Source organism: Peromyscus leucopus, chromosome 3, assembly GCF_004664715.2.
Source record: "Peromyscus leucopus breed LL Stock chromosome 3, UCI_PerLeu_2.1, whole genome shotgun sequence".
NCBI classification, from domain to species: Eukaryota; Metazoa; Chordata; class Mammalia; order Rodentia; family Cricetidae; genus Peromyscus; species Peromyscus leucopus.
The window spans coordinates 141,137,656-141,150,633 of NC_051065.1; the positions used below are offsets into that span (position 1 = coordinate 141,137,656).

A 12,978-nucleotide genomic window follows, 5' to 3' on the forward strand; every position below is an offset into this window, starting at 1 on the left:
TATCCTAACATATTACTAACAGAGAACTATCTTACAATGTCTTTCAAATTTATATACTTACACCTCTTTAGTGAGTTTCTTTTCTGAAATTCTTAACAAGGAAAACTATAATTATAACTATCTAATCTTCAAGTAACTATAACTATATAATCTTCAACTCCCTCAGAGACCCAAGAAGGAAATAATGTTACCTAGTAAAACAGGAAGTGCATGCAAGCGGCTTCCAAAAAAAATGTGAGTTGACAGAAACAGCCAGTTTCCTGGACAGTCACCCAAGGTTCCTCTGCAATGTTGGGGCATCATCTTCAGTCTATAGGCTTATCATATCTGACAGATTCATTTGTGAAGTAGGATGTACACAAGACTTACAGTTCGACCTCACATTCAGTGAGAGTAGTCCATGTGCCAGAAATACCTGAATTTCACCAGTGTCCTGTCATGATTCAGAATTTTAAATTCTGGAAATTGTTGGTGGTTTTTGGAATTTAGCTGTCCATTCTTCTTTCTTGGCTTGTGGGTGGCTTCAACACAGCATTCCATTCTTCTCCACATTCCATTCTTCTTGGATTGTTGGTGGCTTCATCTCTTTTATTAAATGCCAGTCTACCATTAAGAGGTTAGACTTCATCCTGGCTACTTTTTTAAGAATAACTATTTCAGATACTGATCCACTGCACACCAGAAGCCATTAACCCACTGCCTGTTCAGCTGCCTTCAAAGAAAGGGGCACTGTACCTTTTCCTGATTGCAAAGGCCACTTCAGCAATGGTGCCATATTGTCCTTGCCTCAGAGGATGCCTTTGCTAAAGCCACAACCACAATTGTCTTGGCAAGAATCTGTAGTCCTTTGTTTCATGTTCTGTCTGTCCATTTTGTCCTGTTTGTCAGCAGTTGATTCGAGGACTCTTTGTTATCCAGTGGCTAACTTTTGCCACAATGAAAGTTAACTCCATATGCAGTTTCTTCAATGCCAATGTCTTCTCTGAAGTAGATTGGTGCTCCCAGGAGCTGACATGTCTCATAGTCATAAAAAAAGAAAAAATGTCTAAGTTATTAAAACATTTTAAATGCCAAATTCTGTAGGTCTTTGAAAGGTTTGAAGATAATCTGTCTGTCTAAATTGTATCTGCTCAACGTTGAAAACATACCTAATATGACTACAAGTTTGATTGTAATGTCTAACTACTAACTTTCATTTCTTTATATCCTAATAGTTGGTAATAATAACATTCAAAGATTAGAAAATTGCATTACATTGTTAAATGAACTGTACTATCTTGAACAAGATTATAAATATATGTATAGCATTTTCAACAATCTCAATCTCAATATATATAATTTGTATACAATATACAAAAATCCAATCCAATGTAAAATATTTAAAACTAGTAATTGTCTTTTAAAAGTAGATTCAATAATGTATCTTTTTATCTATATCATATCTATATCTTCTCTTGACTTTTCAGAGTAGATTCAATAATATACCCTCTATCATTTCTATGTATCTTTTTTTACAAGCACATTAAACCAACTCTTCTAAATAATGAACATTATGTCAAACCCAAAACCCACTGAAAGACCAAAAACCACCCGCCCCATACCACCTCTTTGGGAATGTAGGCATTGTGTTCTTAAAATTGCTTCCTGCTGGTTGTGGGCAAAGGCATCTTTATTCTGAAAAGAAAAATTTTGGGTTAATTATCAAGTAATAGGAAAGGTAGCTATATCGTTTATTGTCCAGTCTCTGCATAATGCCAAGTTCAGGGATCATCTCAAGTCCTTGTTCAAGTGGTCTGTGAAACTGTATCATCTCAGCTAGCCATCTTGAAATTGTTCTGAACAGTTTATAGTCCAAAACTGATCTGTGGCTGATGTTTGTCAGCTTAGAGGTATCATTATTGTCCACGTGGAATCATTGTTGTGGGGCCCCATCATCTTTATGAAGATTTCAAATGTGATGTTAGGCCTGGTTGTGATTTCCTGCAGAAAACTGATAGAGACTCGAACACAAGAACATGTATAGGCAGCTAATTGAAGCCTTTTTTCTAGAATTAATTAGTACTCTATATGACCATTAATATCATAACAAAGCTTAAAATATATATTAGTCTTATAAATTTTGATATAAAATTCATACTTTAAGAAAAGTTGATAGAATCAAAGAATTGAGATTGGTAGCAATAGAATAGTTCCTTTTCTGTTTTGTTTTGTTTTGTTTTCTCCTGTCCCATATCAGAAGATGACTCTTTCTGCTGGTATGATAGAGAGAGTTTGCATTTTCCTTTTGACATGCTTGGGTTTAAAGAAGGAGAGAGCCATTCTCCAGCTCCTAAGCCAGCTTTAATTTTTAATTGAAATGGGACTACAAGAAGACCATTTGTGTTAAGTGTCTTCAGAGAAGAGCAGAAACAAACATTTAGGAAGACATGAAATTTTATAGATGATAAACCAATAGGCCAATTTACTTCTTTTTTGGGACATTTTTTTTTCTAGATGATTTGTCCTTTTTCTTCAGATATCTTATTTGTTCAGTGTTCTTCAGATTCCTTAGCCTTCATTCTCATAAAAGACAAAAACAAAAACCTTTCCTCAAGACTAACTTTGGGGAGGTTCCTTTTTGGCAAATTATTATCTGATTAAATGAAAAGGCATGTGTTAATGGTACAAGTTAGTTTAAATTGGATATTCATGCTGGTTGATGAAGTATCACCTCTTCTAATTAAGAGGTCTCTCTTGTTCAAATCAAACCTTTATCAATTTTGATGGTATCCACAGCTTATCTTCTCCTGTAGAAACAAAAGCAAAACCTTGTCCCCAACATAACACATATCCTGGTTTCCATTCTGAGGTCAGGACATCCTTAAAGTATATAGGCTGATTTAATTCTGTAGTTTTTTCTATTATCCAGTGTCTCTCTGTAGCTGTTGTTCCTTTCTCATTAGCACTGAGAAAATTAAAAGTTAATAGAACATTATGCAGTCTATTTCTGGGGATTTTTGCTACCCCTTTCTGTTTATTTAGCATATCCTTTAGAGTTCTGTTTATTCTTTTTATAACTGCTTAGCATGTAGGATTATGTGGTATACCTATATTATGCTTCATATTGCACTAAGCAAAACAAATTCTTTTAATTTTACCAGAAACATATACTGGAGCATTGTCAGTTTTAATTTGTGCAGGTATACCCATGATGGCCATAACTTCTAGCAAATGTATGAATACAGAATCAGGTTTTTCAGAACTCAAAGCAGTTGCCCATTGAAATCCTGAATAAGTATCAATGGTATGGTGTACATATTTCAGTTTTCCAAATTCTGCAAAGTGAAATACATACATCTTCTAGATTTCATTCCTCTGAGTAACCTATGAGTTACGCTCTGCTGGTAATGGAGTCTGATTGTAAAAGGAACACGTAGGACATTTCCTTACAATTTCTTTGGCTTGTTGCCAGGTTATGGAAAAATCCTTTTTTAAACATTTACTATTGTCATGATGTTTGTTATGGTATTCTGAGGCCTCCAGCACATTTCCTATCAATAATTTATCAGTCTCATCATTGCCTTGTGCTAGAGGGCCTGGCAGACCTGTATGGGGTCGGATGTGAGTTTTATATATAAGGGATGATTCCCATTCCTGATTATATCTTATAACTGAATAAATAGTGAAGTTAATTCTGACTCATCATGGATAAACTCTGCAGTCTCAATATGGAATACTACTCTTTCAGCATACTGAGAGTTAGTAACTATGTTGAGAGGTTCTGAAAAATCCATTAATACCAACAGAACAGCATATAATTCTGATTTTTGAACTGAATTATAAGGACTTTGAACCACTTTACTTAAATTTTCTGATTTGTAACCTGCCTTTCTTTGTTTGTTTGCATCTGTATAAAATGTACAGGCTCCAGACATGGGTGTTTGCTGAACAATTTGAGGCAGAATCCAATCAGCCTTCTGTATAAGCTCAATTTTATCGTTTTGGGATATTTGTTGTTAATCTCTTCCAAAAAATTACTACAAGCTCTTTGCCAAGGTTCACTTTCTGCCCATAATTTTTCAATGTCCTCCTTCATTAAAGGTATGACAATTTCTGCTTGGGTCTATTCCTGCTCATTGACAAAGTCTCAATTTTCCTTTTAAAATCAAGTCAGAACTCTTTTCCACATAAGTTTTTAATTGTTTACCTTGTTTGTTTGTTAGAAATATCCATTCCAATATAATATCTTCCCTCTGCATTAATATTCCGTTAGGAGAATGCCTAGAGGGTAAAATAACCAAAATGCAATCCAGCTTTGGATTGACACAATCCACATATTCTTCATGCACTTTCTTTTCTACCAAGGCCAATTTTTTCTCAGCTTCAGGTGATAATTCTCTTGGGCTATTTAAGTCCTTGTCACCTTCTAAGGTTTTGAACAAATTACTCAGTTCATCATTTTTTACCCCAGCAATAGTATGTAGATAGGAAATTTATCTGAATAATCTTTGAAAGTCATTAAAATTGATCTCTCCTAATTTGCACCTTTTGGGGTTTAATATTTTGCAGACCTATTTTATATCCTAAATAATTAACAGAATCTCATCTTTCTATCTTTTCAGGAGCAATATGTAATCTCTAACAAGGTAAAATTTTCTTTACTTCTACAAACATTCTAAAGTATTTGCATTTGAGTCAGCTAGTAAAATATCATCCATATAATGATAAATTACAGATTTAGGAAATTTTTTAGATATCACTTCCAATGGCTGTTGTACAAAATATTGACACAGAGTTGGGCTATTCAACATTCCCTGTGGGAGGACCCTCCATTGAAATCTTTTAACTGGTTGAGAATTATTATAAGTAGGCACTGTGAAAGCAAATCTTTCTCTGTCTTTTTCTTGTAAGGGTATTCAGAAGAAACAGTCTTTTAAATCAATAACTATGGGAGGCCATCCTTTTGGTAACAGAGTAGTCAAAGGCATCCCAGACTGTAGAGAGCCCATTGGCTGAATTACTTTGTTAATTACTCTAAGGTCTGTTACCATTCTCCATTTACCAGAGTTCTTTTTAATAACAAATAAATGGTAATTCCAAGGGCTGGTTGATTCTTCAATATGCTGAGCATTTAATTGCTCTTGTATAAGCTCTTCTAAAGCCTGCAGTTTCTCTGTTGTTAAAGGCCATTGCTGAACCCATACAGGTTTGTCTGCTAACCATTTTAAAGGTAGAGCTGTTGCTGTCTTTGGAAGATCATCAGTTGTTGTGCCCTGTTCTTGTACAGTCTGAATGGCTGGTGGTCAACCACTCATTATAATAATACCTTCTAATATTTCTCTCAGAATCATGTGTTAGTTTATGTTTTGTTTGTGAGTTTGGAGGAATGTTAATCTGAATATTCCATTGTTGTAATAGATAATGGTCCCATAAGTTCATAGCTATGTTAGCCACATATGGTTTTAATTTTCCTCTCTGTCCTTCTGAACCTATGCATTTGAGCCATCTTGCACTCTGTTTCACTTAAGATAATGTTCCACTCCCTAACAGCTGAACATTTACCTCTTGAAGAGCTCAAGTTGGATGCAAAATTCTGGTGCAATTATTATCACATCTGCACCTGTGTCTACTAAACCAGACAACAAAACATCATTTATTCATTTTGTTAATTTTGGTCTTTGTTCATTTATAGAAGTTTACCAAAATTTTTGCTTTATGACTTCTGATTTTTCTGTTCTCTGTGCCTCAGCTGTTCTGTCATCCTGAGTAGCCTGGTTTATTCCAATAGGCATTTGGTTTTTTAATTGTTCTGAGTAGGAATTATGGCAGGAAAGGTCTAAACTGGATTCTCTGTGGGGGCCTGCCTGAGGCCCCTCTGGGAGTTTCCCAAGGACAGAGGCAAAGGATTACCTTGTATTTCCCTTGTTGATCTACATTAGTTGGTCCAATGTTTACCCTTACCACACCTTCTGCATACTCTAGAAGGGATGGACATTCTGTTTCTGTTCCTGGAATAAACATTTTTTTCTAGAGATACCCCTTTCAAATGGCCTTGTTTTACACACCCAAAACATCTGACATTCCTCAAACCTTTTGAAATTGCTTCTCCTATCCACATACTGTAGTGGGTAGCCATTCCAGCTTGGTTCTGGAAGTTCCAACCCCCATTGAGACTCTGGCAACTGTCACGCCTATGAGGCGGGGCGAGGGGAGGCGCCTGGGGACCCGAGAGCTGGATGGGCCAGCGCTCGCTCTGGGCGCTCTCTTGGTGCCGGAACGCTGACCGGTGCAGATTGACTGTGCAGAGCTCCGGAGAACACCGCTGGACTGCATTACACCGTCCCCAGACCCTGCGACCTACCCATTACTTAATTTGTGAGTTGCGCCATTAAATAAATATCCTTTTAACTACGTGGAGTGGCCAAAATAATTTCTCCAATATCTGGCGCCCAACGTGGGGCACGAACCCACGACCCTGAGATTAAGAGTCTCATGCTCTACCGACTGAGCTAGCCGGGCTGAGAAACATTAGGTGACTGTCCAGGCTGCCAGCTGTCTTGGTCTACTCTTGCAAGATTCCCGAAAGTTGTTTGCATCCATCTACCATTTCTCAGGGACCATTATGTTCCTTCTCAGGTCTTTGATGGGATTGAAGACTAGCAGTTATAGTTACAACTTAGTATATATAATATCTTAGATAGAACATATTAAGTATTAGGTTCAGGTTCTTTAGGATAGGACACCTTTGAATGATCTTTATAACATGCTGTTTACCTATGCTCTATACTTCTCTGGATTTTAGTATGTGTTTCTTGCTTGATATTGTTTGCATTGGTTGTAGTTACATCTTATCTAGGTCATTATCTCTCATTATTTCTGGACAATATTTGATAACCATTCCTTTGTATATAGTCTTGTATTAGTTTAGAACCTTCTTATTTAGACAAAAAGGGGGAGATGTAGTGGGTAGCCATTCCAGCTTGGTTCTGGAAGTTCCAACCCCCATTGAGACTCTGGCAACTGTCACGCCTATGAGGCGGGGCGAGGGGAGGCGCCTGGGGACCCGAGAGCTGGATGGGCCAGCGCTCGCTCTGGGTGCTCTCTTGGTGCCGGAACGCTGACCGGTGCAGATTGACTGTGCAGAGCTCCGGAGAACACCGCTGGACTGCATTACACCGTCCCCAGACCCTGCGACCTACCCATTACTTAATTTGTGAGTTGCGCCATTAAATAAATATCCTTTTAACTACGTGGAGTGGCCAAAATAATTTCTCCAATATCTGGCGCCCAACGTGGGGCACGAACCCACGACCCTGAGATTAAGAGTCTCATGCTCTACCGACTGAGCTAGCCGGGCTGAGAAACATTAGGTGACTGTCCAGGCTGCCAGCTGTCTTGGTCTACTCTTGCAAGATTCCCGAAAGTTGCTTGCATCCATCTACCATTTCTCAGGGACCATTATGTTCCTTCTCAGGTCTTTGATGGGATTGAAGACTAGCAGTTATAGTTACAACTTAGTATATATATAATATCTTAGATAGAACATATTAAGTATTAGGTTCAGGTTCTTTAGGATAGGACACCTTTGAATGATCTTTATAACATGCTGTTTACCTATGCTCTATACTTCTCTGGATTTTAGATTAGTGTTTCTTGCTTGATATTGTTTGCATTGGTTGTAGTTACATCTTATCTAGGTCATTATCTCTCATTATTTCTGGACAATATTTGATAACCATTCCTTTGTATATAGTCTTGTATTAGTTTAGAACCTTCTTATTTAGACAAAAAGGGGGAGATGTAGTGGGTAGCCATTCCAGCTTGGTTCTGGAAGTTCCAACCCCCATTGAGACTCTGGCAACTGTCACGCCTATGAGGCGGGGCGAGGGGAGGCGCCTGGGGACCCAAGAGCTGGATGGGCCAGCGCTCGCTCTGGGCGCTCTCTTGGTGCCGGAACGCTGACCGGTGCAGATTGACTGTGCAGAGCTCCGGAGAACACCGCTGGACTGCATTACACCGTCCCCAGACCCTGCGACCTACCCATTACTTAATTTGTGAGTTGCGCCATTAAATAAATATCCTTTTAACTACGTGGAGTGGCCAAAATAATTTCTCCAATACATACCATCATGGTCATGAGACAGCATTAATTGTGATCCAACCCCCCCACAGCTGCAGATCTTGCCTTTAATGGCCTTATTATTCTTTTGCATGCTGCATTCTCATTCTCAAAAGCCAAATATTTGATTATTATCTGGCTAGCTTCTCAATTTGGGACTATTCTATTTACTGCTGAAGCCAGCCTTTATCAAAAGTCAATGAAGGATTCTTTTGGGCCCTGTATAACTTTTGTGAATGACTCGATTTTCTTACCTGCTTCCTCAATTCTGTCCCATGCATTCGTGGCTGCCATGCAGCATAGAATTAAGGTTTGGTCATCATATAAACATTGTCTTTGTATTTTGGTGTATTGGCCTTCTCCAAGAAGCTGATCCTGGGAAATTTCCACACCTCGAGCCCTCCGTTGACTTTCTATGTTCTTAGCCTCATCTCTCTACCATACTGGCCACTACATTTGTGCTCTGGTTTCCAGGACAGAAGTTACTAATTCTTTCCAGTCTTGAGGAATAATCCTATTACAAGTTGACCAGGAGTTTAACATTTTCTTTACAAATGGAGAATGTATGCCATAAGATACTATAGCCTCCTTAAGCCTTCTTAAATCTAACTTTTCAATTGGAGTCCAGTTAGTTTGTACACGCCCTTGATCAGGTAGTTGCTATATGGTCACCAGATACATTAAGTTTGATTGTTTGAAAACAGGCTGTCTTTCTATAACTTTATAATCCAATCCTGAAATAATTTCACCTTTAAATTCTTCTGTCTGAGTCTGAATTTCTCTATAGTTCATTTCAAAATGTTTTTCTAAAACTTTTATCTTGTCACTTAAATTGACTATCATTTTAAATTATAAAATAAGTATAAGTAAACAAATAATATGCATAATTGATATTATATACATCCCGTCAATATTAATCCTCTCATGTATTGTTCAATTTTTAAACTGTCTAATGTTTTATCAAATAAAGACCAATTACCTTCCATTGTAGATATATTTCCCATTTTTTTTAATGTGGGAAAAAATTTTCTCTTTTAAGTAGTTTCTGCCTTTAAGATATCTGATATCTTAATTGACTTACCAAGTCTGTGAAGAATAGTAGAAGTCTGAGGGAATTTCAAAACAGCTACCTAGGGGGAGAGAGAGAGGGGGGGAGAGAGAGAGAGAGAGGGAGAGAGAGAGAGAGAGAGAGAGAGAGAGAGAGAGAGAGAGAGAGAGAGAGACTACTACCTACCTATCTAAAGTTCAGCCACGTGTTCTGGCTAAAAGCTAAAGGCCAGCCACATGCTGCAGCTTGAGCCAATTCGGGCCTGAGCTCTGGCTCCTTTAAGCTTTGACCATGTGATTTGCCAATCTGGCTGCAAGTAGCTCCAGTTGCATGTAACCTCTTGTAGCTATGGTCAAGTGCAGCTCTGACTGTTTGCACCTGGATTGCTTGTAGCTCTGACGGGGCCTGGGGCCTATAAACTATGGCAGAGCCGGAGTCTGTAACCACGGGACTGTAAGGCCACCAATGGTTTTTTAATGAATTCTTGCCACATGGGCACCAAATGTAGAAAAATTTCTAAAATAATCTTATTAAATAAGAAACAGAGCCAAATCCAGAGGTAATAACCAAAGAGATCAGAGAACTAGTGAAGAGCCACAAGTACCTTATCTTACTACCTCACTGCCTTTGCTTCCCCAGAGAGAGTTTCTTCCCATCTAACTTGTATTTTTATTGCCTTCCTGTTCTTCCTTCTCATTGGCTCTAAGCCCAGCCACATGACTTCCCCATCATTGCCTGTCTACATAGACCTCCATGTCTCTATAGAATTAATGGCTCATGTCACCATGATTGGTTGTGTCTTTGACTACACAGAGATTCTGTCTGCCATGTGATCAGATTAAAGGCAAGTGCTACCACCACCTGACTGATGTTTATGGCTATGTGACCTTGCTATGTGACCTCGGATATCCAGGGTAACTTTATTTATTTACATACAAATAAAATCATATTTCATCACAATTAAAATATCACCACAGAAAGTTACATTTGAACTTTTTCATTTGACCTGTGACAGGAAGATTCAAGCCTTATGATTGTTTTGACTCATGGGAGTTCACACAAATTTTTAGTTTACCACATGGGATATAAGATTCAGATATATTAGCATTACCACTGTATCGAAATCCACATTGTAGACAAAGCAGCTAACAGGTGTTTGTAGAACAGATGGAACAGATTTACACCTTGAAGGCATAGCAAAATCTACAGATTTGGGTGAAAAAAGCATGAACATGTCTTTCTTCTATCCATGGTTTAGAGCAATGAAAAGTACCTTTAAGTCTATATTTAGAAGACAACCAAAGGACATTTAAATCTTGAGTATATGACTGACTCATAGCAATATTTATCAGAGCTAGATTAATAGTTTATCAGAACTCTATTAATTATTGTTAAAACTGAACTTTTGAAGACTTAATGTAATGATAGCATATAGAGAGAAAGAAATCTGAAATACTTTTCATATACTTTAAGCTATCTTATTATATTCTCACAAATTGCATCCAGACACCTCAAGATACTTTCTCTAACCCACAGAACACAAGCTTTCTGTCCACAGATCCCTAAAAACTGCATTTACATACCTTAAGTCACTTTCCTATTCACAATTTAATCTTTTATGTCCTCAGACCTTTATAACATGCATTTGCATATTTTAAATATTTTTCTTAGACCCTCAGAACTCATTTAAGCTTTCATTTCTCAGATCTTTATGTATCTCATAAAACTTTCCCAAATCTTCAGAACTTATATAGACTTTCATAAACTAGAATATTTTCTTAAATCCTTAAAACTTGTATATATATTTATATCCTAGGCCATTCTCTTTCTAACCAATCATTTACTAGAGACGCAAGTAGTTATTACTGAGAACAGTCATTGCAAAGCATGATTTTTTTTAAGTTGAATGTTACATTTGAAACATGTTTATCCTTTAATATGAAGCCTGTGAGCAAGGGAAACCTGTCTGCCTTTTCTTAACAAGAGACCTAGTAACTTTAACTAACTAATATACTGACTAGTGAACTGAAAGGTGGCTGTTAAACTGACAAAGCTATCACTAGCTTAGTCATCAATTACAATAAGAGATCTGAAAAGGATAAATTTCATTTGAGAAAGCAGAAGTGCAGACCAAACAGCTTCTGAACCTATTAAAATTACAGAGACTTATCAGCTTACTAGGCAACTATCATGGGTTCCTCTGTGGTTGTTGGGACAGCATCAGTCTTCAACTCTCAGGCCCACAAAATCTGACAGACTTTCTTGTGGAGTAGGAACTTGGAGGGACTATCATACCTTGTCTACATAAAGCAGGATGGCTTCTTTTGGGAAAAGGGTCTGAGAAATCACAAATGGCTCTTCTTGTGGCAAGACCCTGGAGATCCTGACATACTTGGCAAGGACCCGTGGGCAGTTCACTGTATAATTGTGGCCATAACCCTGGGAGTGTGTGTGCTACATGCTCTCCTTGCTCCACTATGCTAGTCATACTGCTGGTCTGAATGAGTCACAGTAGGTTCTGAAGTTTAATTTTGCATATTTGTATAACTGTTTTGGAAAGAATGATTTTAATCAAAAGTGTTTTAAAGATATGTTATTAAATAGATTGTATCAAGAGTTAATGGGAACATTCTAGAAACAGGGAATGAAGTAGAAGCATAAAAAACCCACTGTTTCCTCATTTCTAATAATGGTGCCAATACCCTAGGAAGTTAAGAGAGAAAGACATAAGGACAAGGAATAAACAGTGCCAACAATTAAGAGTAAGTTTCCAAATTATGTTGCCTATAGGATAAATGAAAAAAAAAAAAAACTTGGTATGCCCACAGAGGAAATTGAGTAATACAAAATGTATAATGGATTGATCCAGTGTTGGCTGGTGAGTTGATCATGAGAACTCAGACCCTACCAGGTGTAAACATTAACCACAAAAGACAAAACTGTCTTTCACTTTGCATAACACTGTAAGTGCATGCACTGCCAACTGGGCACACTGTTATACATGCATGTGTGCCTAGTTAGAAAAGCTCCTTTGTAACTTGCAAAATTGCTTATGTTTCTAACAGTAGAGGTATAGATTAAAAGAAGGTGATAGCTACTGGTGGGAGAGTTGGCAGACAAAAGGAAAAAGAAACAAGGAACAAATTGGTAATTTTTGTAGCCATTTTTAGAAACTTAGGAAGTAAAAACTGATTGGAAAGCCTTTCATGCAAACCATTGAAACTATATAAATAAAGACAGCCCAGGCTATTCAGGGCCACTTGCTTGAACAACAACAAGTGATCACAATTTCTTTATGCTGGTAATTTCACACATCCATCCCAGGTCCACAAACCCATTTTGAGCAATATTTCCAATATCAGGGCAATCAATTGCCCCGTTTACTGCCTGTCCACAGTATGGACAGGGTCTTGGTAGCAGTTAGGGTGAAGGGCAGTTTTTTTTTTAAACCCATCAGTCAGACTTGCCACATTTAAAGCAAGCCCCAGGTAGAGGTTTTTCTGTGCCCATCATCTTCTGTGGAGGTAATAAGGATGCCTCCAGGAACCAGCATGTCTCTCTATCATGAAACAATTTTTCATTAAACATTTTAAATTCCATATTCTCAGATCTCTGAAGCATTTGAGAATGATTATCTGTTAAGTATATCTAAACTAGACAAACATTGCTTGTTTATAGTTACTTGTTTTAGGCTTAACTTTGAAAACATATATAAAAAGGCAAATCTAAACATACCAGATAATTTCACTATTCACTTGTATGTGTTAATTATCTTTAATAGTTTTATAAGATTAGGATTTTATATCTTATTCCTGTTAAGTTTAGCCTTAAA

General features: G+C 37.5%; 2 non-coding genes across 2 annotated transcripts; both read right to left on the reverse strand.

Annotated features, from left to right (window-relative positions):
• Window positions 1-6,425: 6,425 nt before the first annotated feature.
• Trnak-cuu lies at window positions 6,426-6,498 on the reverse strand. The gene has a single exon. It is a non-coding gene; the product is annotated as a tRNA-Lys (tRNA).
• Window positions 6,499-7,263: 765 nt separating this feature from the next.
• On the reverse strand, window positions 7,264-7,336 carry Trnak-cuu. The gene has a single exon. It is a non-coding gene; the product is annotated as a tRNA-Lys (tRNA).
• Window positions 7,337-12,978: the final 5,642 nt, after the last annotated feature.